Source organism: Venturia canescens, chromosome 3, assembly GCF_019457755.1.
Source record: "Venturia canescens isolate UGA chromosome 3, ASM1945775v1, whole genome shotgun sequence".
Classification (NCBI taxonomy): domain Eukaryota; kingdom Metazoa; phylum Arthropoda; class Insecta; order Hymenoptera; family Ichneumonidae; genus Venturia; species Venturia canescens.
The window spans coordinates 16,990,159-16,996,723 of record NC_057423.1 but is presented as its reverse complement, the minus strand read 5'-3'; positions in this window follow the sequence as shown (position 1 = coordinate 16,996,723).

Below are 6,565 nucleotides of genomic sequence, written 5' to 3'. Positions count from 1 at the left end.
CCTCTCGATCGACCGGGTGCCACTACCTTTTGCCTTGCATTACCTGCGACACCGTTCGTTCTGACGTGGGTTATCTTTTGCCTATTACCTCCAGCCCCGCTTGTCGGGTTACTGGCTACCTGTTACCTGCCATGTCAGAGCATCGGTTGTCGTCTATCTACGGCACCTGTGAGATCGCGGGGCGAATCGCTAATCGTTTCCACCCGGCGGATTCGCGCCCGCCGTACGCGAATTTCCATCGTCGCGGCGCAAGACCTAACCGTTGTACGCTCGGACTCGGTAGCGACTTACTTCCCCCCCGGTTTTGTTTTATATCGCATTCCCTCTATTTCTAATATATCTCTCGCTGTATTCTGATCTATTCATCGAGCTTTCGAATAAATTGTGAAACCTTTTCTGAATTACTTGATTTGTGTCGGCTATATTTTTTTGTTGCGTTATGAATTGTTACTCTCTCCCAAGGATCCCCCCCTCTACCTTTTGTACCTCAGCTGAGCTGAGTAGCCGGACCGTCCTCGGTCACTTGTTTCCCTCGTGCTCTCTACATTCTAATTTTGCCTGACGTTACCATCGCGAGATCCGACGAAATTCAAGTCGATTCATTCGGCGGTACTTTGTACCTGGCGCCCAGTCCGTTCTCGCAGCCGGAGAGTAGCGCGAGGCGAGGTGAGTGAGCCGGGAAGGGACGAATCATACCTCCCCGGGAAAAATTCGTTACAATCTTTACGATCGCAGATGGCTATTCATAGTATTTCATTTGATTATAAATTCTACAAATCGTTTGAAATCATTTCGTATTCGCGTTCAGTATCTTTTTTCGGCAAAATCGTTTTCGGTACACTGTTCTCGCGCGGTCACGCCATTGTTCGATCAACCCATTCTTTGTTTCTCGGCCATGATACCTTTATCGCGAACGTCGCGTTCACCACGTTGCGACTTCGTTGAACAATATAAAAAGTGTTTCGATACATATTTTTCTTCTCGATTGATTTATTCATTTTTCAAATAACGGGTATTGTACGAACGAGATTTTTGGAATATAAATGCGAATAGAGAATACAATTTTAAATGCATTATCGAAAAAAGTGAGAATATACCGTTTCGAAAGAATTCCGTTTCGCAGAAAGAAAAATTTATTAGGATCAAAAATTTTTTTGGGGAGACGAAAAATTTCGTTGAACGATTCTAAAAATATTTTGTCATTTCAACTAAATTAATTTTTTTGTAAAACTTAATTTTCGTCATCCTCGAGCGAGCACTCGTTCCCCCCTCCCCCCTGTCGCACCGCGCCGACCGGCTTTTTCAGTAACAGCAGAACGAGAATTTCGCGTACTGGCTCTTCGAATTATTACTGAATTTCAACGGTTTGGTAACAATTTGTCGTTTCGTCTCTTCTTTCATTAACTTATACGAAAACCATAACGTGACGAAGGGGAGGAATAAAGGAGAAGACGAGCAAGGAACAAAATTGTACCGGAGACGACGACGTAACGTAAGTAGATTTTTTTTTAACACGTGCATTTGTGCAAAACCGTCCGATAATTACAAACGCGGGTGATTTTTTTCCTCTTTTATATTTGATTATGAATACTGAACATCAATCCCAATTATTTTAAATTCGAGGGCAATATTTTTTTTCGACAAAAAAAAATGGCAGTGGAATGTTCTTCCTCGCGCGGTCACGCCATCGTTCGCTCACAACACATACATTGTTTCTCGAAAAGTCGGCCGTGATACCATTGTCGTGAGCGTCGCGAATACGACGTTGCAACTTTTCATGGATAATAGCGTTTCGGTACAAAAAAAACGTTTTTGAATTGTTCTTCTGTATTCTATGGAAATAGCCAGATATTCACTTCGCTTGATCATATTTTTGAATAAAGCGTCTGTTAAATAAAGAGAAATAAAATTTCATCCCTTTGGATTTCGAACTCAAACGTAAAAACTTTGTAAATTCATTCGTCCTGTCTTTTTCGTTTACAGCCTCTACGCAAGTAATTAAAAAAAAAATGCCAATATACCCTCGTTCATTGATACGACCTGCTAGTTTGATAGAACAATTCAAAGTTTTATTTGGTTTTAACTTGGACATGAAATTTGAACACTCCATCGATCATCGATTCGATCGCATTTCTATTTACTATCAATCTTTTTAACTTAAAGAAGCATTTGATTGATCTATAGCACGCCGAATTTCTTCAAAATGTGTCAAATATTTTATTAATGCATAATCAATTATTCATCATTGTTTCTGATTTCGAATGCAACATCAATCGATTGAGGCGACTCTTTCGATTTCAAAAAACGATTCCAAGTTTTGTGGATATATTTTTTTTGTTTTTAATTTCAGCTACCGAGTATTTGATGAATCTGCTCGAATATCAACTTCTATCCCACCCTTCAATACTTTCATTTTCCACTTTGCTTGAATTGTGAACGAGCCATTACTGTTTCCATCTCGTTTTTATATCCCTTGATGATGTTTTTGAACAACAAGCGAACACTGAATCTGGAGAACAAAAAATTTTCATAAAAGTTCATGCAACATTTCTTACAAATACGTGAAAAATTAAATCCCTTCCGATTTTGAACTCAACCTCAAACATTTTGTAAATTCATTCGTCCATGTTTTTCCGTTGTTAGCGTCTATGCGAATATTTTAAAAAATGACTGCCAATTTATCCTCTTTTATTGAGACGACTCTTCCGATTGGATAAAACGATTTCAAGTTTCATTTCATTTTCACGTGGACTGATATTCTAATGCTCCATCCCCGATTCTATCGCATTTTCATTTACGCTCAAATCTTTTTAACCGGAAGAATAATTTGATCCACAGCACCCTTGAAATACTTCGAAATTTGTCAATTTTTTCGGTCATACGCAATCAATTCAAACTTTCATTTCATTTTCACGTGGACCGATATTCTAATGCTCCATCCCCGATTCTATCGCATTTTCATTTACTCTCAAATCTTTTTAACCGTAAGAATAATTTGATCCACAGCACCCTTGAAATACTTCGAAATTTGTCAATTTTTTCGGTCATACGCAATCAATTCAAACTTTCATTTCATTTTCACGTGGACCAATATTCTAATGCTCCATCCCCGATTCTATCGCATTTTCATTTACTCTCAAATCTTTTTAACCTGAAGAATAATTTGATCCACAGCACCTTTGAATTACTTCAACATTTGACAATTTATCGGTCATACGCAATCAATTCAAAGTTTTATTTCATTTTTTAGTGGACTGATATTCTACGGCTTCATCACCGATTCTATCGCATTTTTATTTACTCTCAAATATTCTTAAATGGAATATTAGTTTGATTTACAGCACCCTGTATTACTTCAAAATTAGTCAAATATTTCATTCATATGCAATCAATTCAAAGATTTATTTCATTTACACGTAGACTGAAATTCGAACGTTCCATCACTGATTCTATCGCATTTTCATTTACTCTCAAAAATTTTAACGGGAGGAATAATTTGATTCATAGTATCCTGGATTACTTCAAATTTTGTCAAATATTTAATTCAGACGCAATCAATTTAAAGTTTTATTCAACTTACACGTGGACTGATATTCTAACGTTCCATCCCCGATTCTATCACATTTCCATTCACACTAAAATTTTTTTAACTGAAAGAATAATTTGATCTATAGCACCCTGAATTACTTCAAAATTTGTCAAATATTTCATTCATACGCAATCAATTCCAAGTTTTATTTCATTTTCACGTGGACCGATATTCTAATGCTCCATCCCCGATTCTGTCGCATTTTTAATGACTCTCTAATATTCTTAAATGGAAGATTAGTTTGATTTACATCACCCTGTATTACTTCAAAATTAGTCAAATATTTCATTCACATGCAATCAATTCAAAGTTTTATTTCATTTACACGTGGACTGAAATTCGAACGTTCCAACACCGATTCTATCGCACTTCAATTCACACTAAAATTTTTTTAACTGAAAGAATAATATGATCAATTGCACCCTGAATTACTTCAAAATTAGTCAAATATTTCATTCATACGCAATCAATTCCAAGTTTTATTTCAATTACATGTGGTCTGCAATTCTAATGCTCCATCCCCGATTCTATCGCATTTTTATTTACTCTCAAATCTTTTTAACTGGAAGAATAGTTTGATCTACAGCACGCTGAATTATTTCAATATTTGTCAATTTTTTCTATCAGATGCAGTCAATTCAAAATTTTATTTCATTTTATAGTGGACTGATATTCTAACGTTTCATCACCGATTCTATCGCATTTTTATTTACTCTCAAATCTTTTTAAATGGAAGAATAGTTTCATCTACAGCTCGCTGAATTACTTCAAAATTTGTCAAATATTTCATTCATACGCAATCAATTTTAAGTTTTATTTAATTTCCACGTGGACTGATATTCTAACGTTCCATCACCGATTCTATCGCACTTCCATTCACACTAAAATTTTTTTAACTGAAAGAATAATTTGATTCATAGTACCCTGGATTACTTCAAAATTTGTCAAATATTTCATTCATACGCAATCGATTTTAGGTTTCATTTAATTTCCACGTGGACTGATATTCTAACGTTCCATCACCGATTCTATCGCACTTCCATTCACACTAAAATTTTTTTAACTGAAAGAATAATTCGATCAATAGTACCCTGGATTACTTCAAATTTTGTCAAATATTTAATTCATACGCTATCAATTCCAAGTTTTATTTCAATTACACGTGGTCCGCAATTCTAACCTTCCATCACCGATTCTATCGCATTTTTATTTACTCTCAAATCTTTTTAACTGGAAGAATAGTTTGATCTACAGCACGCTCAATTGCTTCAAAATTTGTCAAATATTTCATTCATACGCAATCCATTTAAAGTTTTATTTTATTTACACGTGGACTGAAATTCTTACGCGCCATCACCGGTTTCATCTCATTTTCATTTCTTATTAATTCTTTTTTCTTTGTTTTACCTTCATTTTAAAAGGCTTTCGGTCGCAATATATCGTTTGTATAGGCTCATGTGAATCCTCGTACCGCCAATATTATTTGAGAAGTATTTTTTTTTTCAATGGCGTCGGAACTTTTTTAACTAAATTCTTTCGTGCAAAGAGAACTTCTCGGTAGTTACGTATTCCTTCACTTGCTCAAAGCTACGCTCCTCGCTCAGTTAATGATGTCTGTAATAAAAATTTCGGAACAAAACTTTCCGTGCATTTCAATGAAAGGAAAATGAAGAATTCCATTCTTCAATTTCTTTCACTGGAATGTTCAGTGGCTTCTTATTCGTTTGTTTTTGAATGTCGACAGCAGTCGACATGGACGAACCGAAGGCTTGTTTTTGACCAAAATTTTATTACAAATTTCAGTCACGCTCAGTTAATCCCTGTTTTGATGATTTTAAAGGTATTTTCATACTTTTAACTTTTCCTATTGAATAATTCAATATGTTCGCCCCACGACAATTAGAACATAAATATTCATCACGTTCTTATTCCTTGGCATTTAATGATTGTGCCACAATTTCGTATTTTCCTTTTTTTATGGAAAGCTCTCATCGAATTGTCGAGTCTCCGATTCGACTGCTTCTTTTCTCTATTTTTTTTTTCAGATAATAGGCTGAAACGAAAACAAATCTTAAATATTAGTTTCAATATCATGCTTCGTATCTACCGATAATCTCAAAGTTTTGATTATCTTGATAATCTAAAAAGTTAATTCTTTCGCCACGCAGACTAATGGCGGTTCAAAGACGACTTTTCAATGCTACGATAACTACTATGAATAAAAGTCTTTTACCCAACTGAGTCCCTGCATTTTTCCCATTCGTCCAAAGTCATTGTGACCACCGTCTCGCGGGAATGCTCTCGGTAATAATTTCATTTCGAGAATTTTTCTGAGAGGCGGTGACCGATGGAAGAAACAATCGGTAAGACGAGAAAGCAAAATAATTCGAAATCAAAGAGGAATCGAGTAAAGATTGTACTGATCAGAGTACGTGATCAGTTGTTCCTCCGTTTTAAATTGAAACAAAAAAAATGTTCTATACAATTTCGTCTCAGTTCACAAATCGCTCTTTAGCTACGGTGTCGGCGATTAGATTTTTAGGCCCGGTATAGATTTCGATTAATTCGGCAATTTTTTTTTTCACATAGAGATCCGTTCGGCTCATTCAGTTTGGCATCATCACGAGCTATTCAGCCACGAAAAAGACCAAACTGCGGGTGACGTTTTCGTTTCCATCACGAAAAAAGGGAGTAATACGTTATTTTGGCATACCTTTCAATTTGTTTGCATTAATTATTACTAAGCTCGGTCGAATAATTGGTACAATGCCGCGGGTAATTAAAAAGTCACGTGGTCGAAAGTCATTCGAAGCTTTGTCGTCCCGGCAGCGACGTTCAGTTAGGAGGGAACTTCGAAAAAATAGGCTATTATTCTGCAACGGTCGTGCAAATAGGTCGTCAAAAGCCGATTTGACCACTCATATAACTGTTTCTGATGCTGAAATCGATGATTCTAGCTCGTCGGTCGTATTTTCC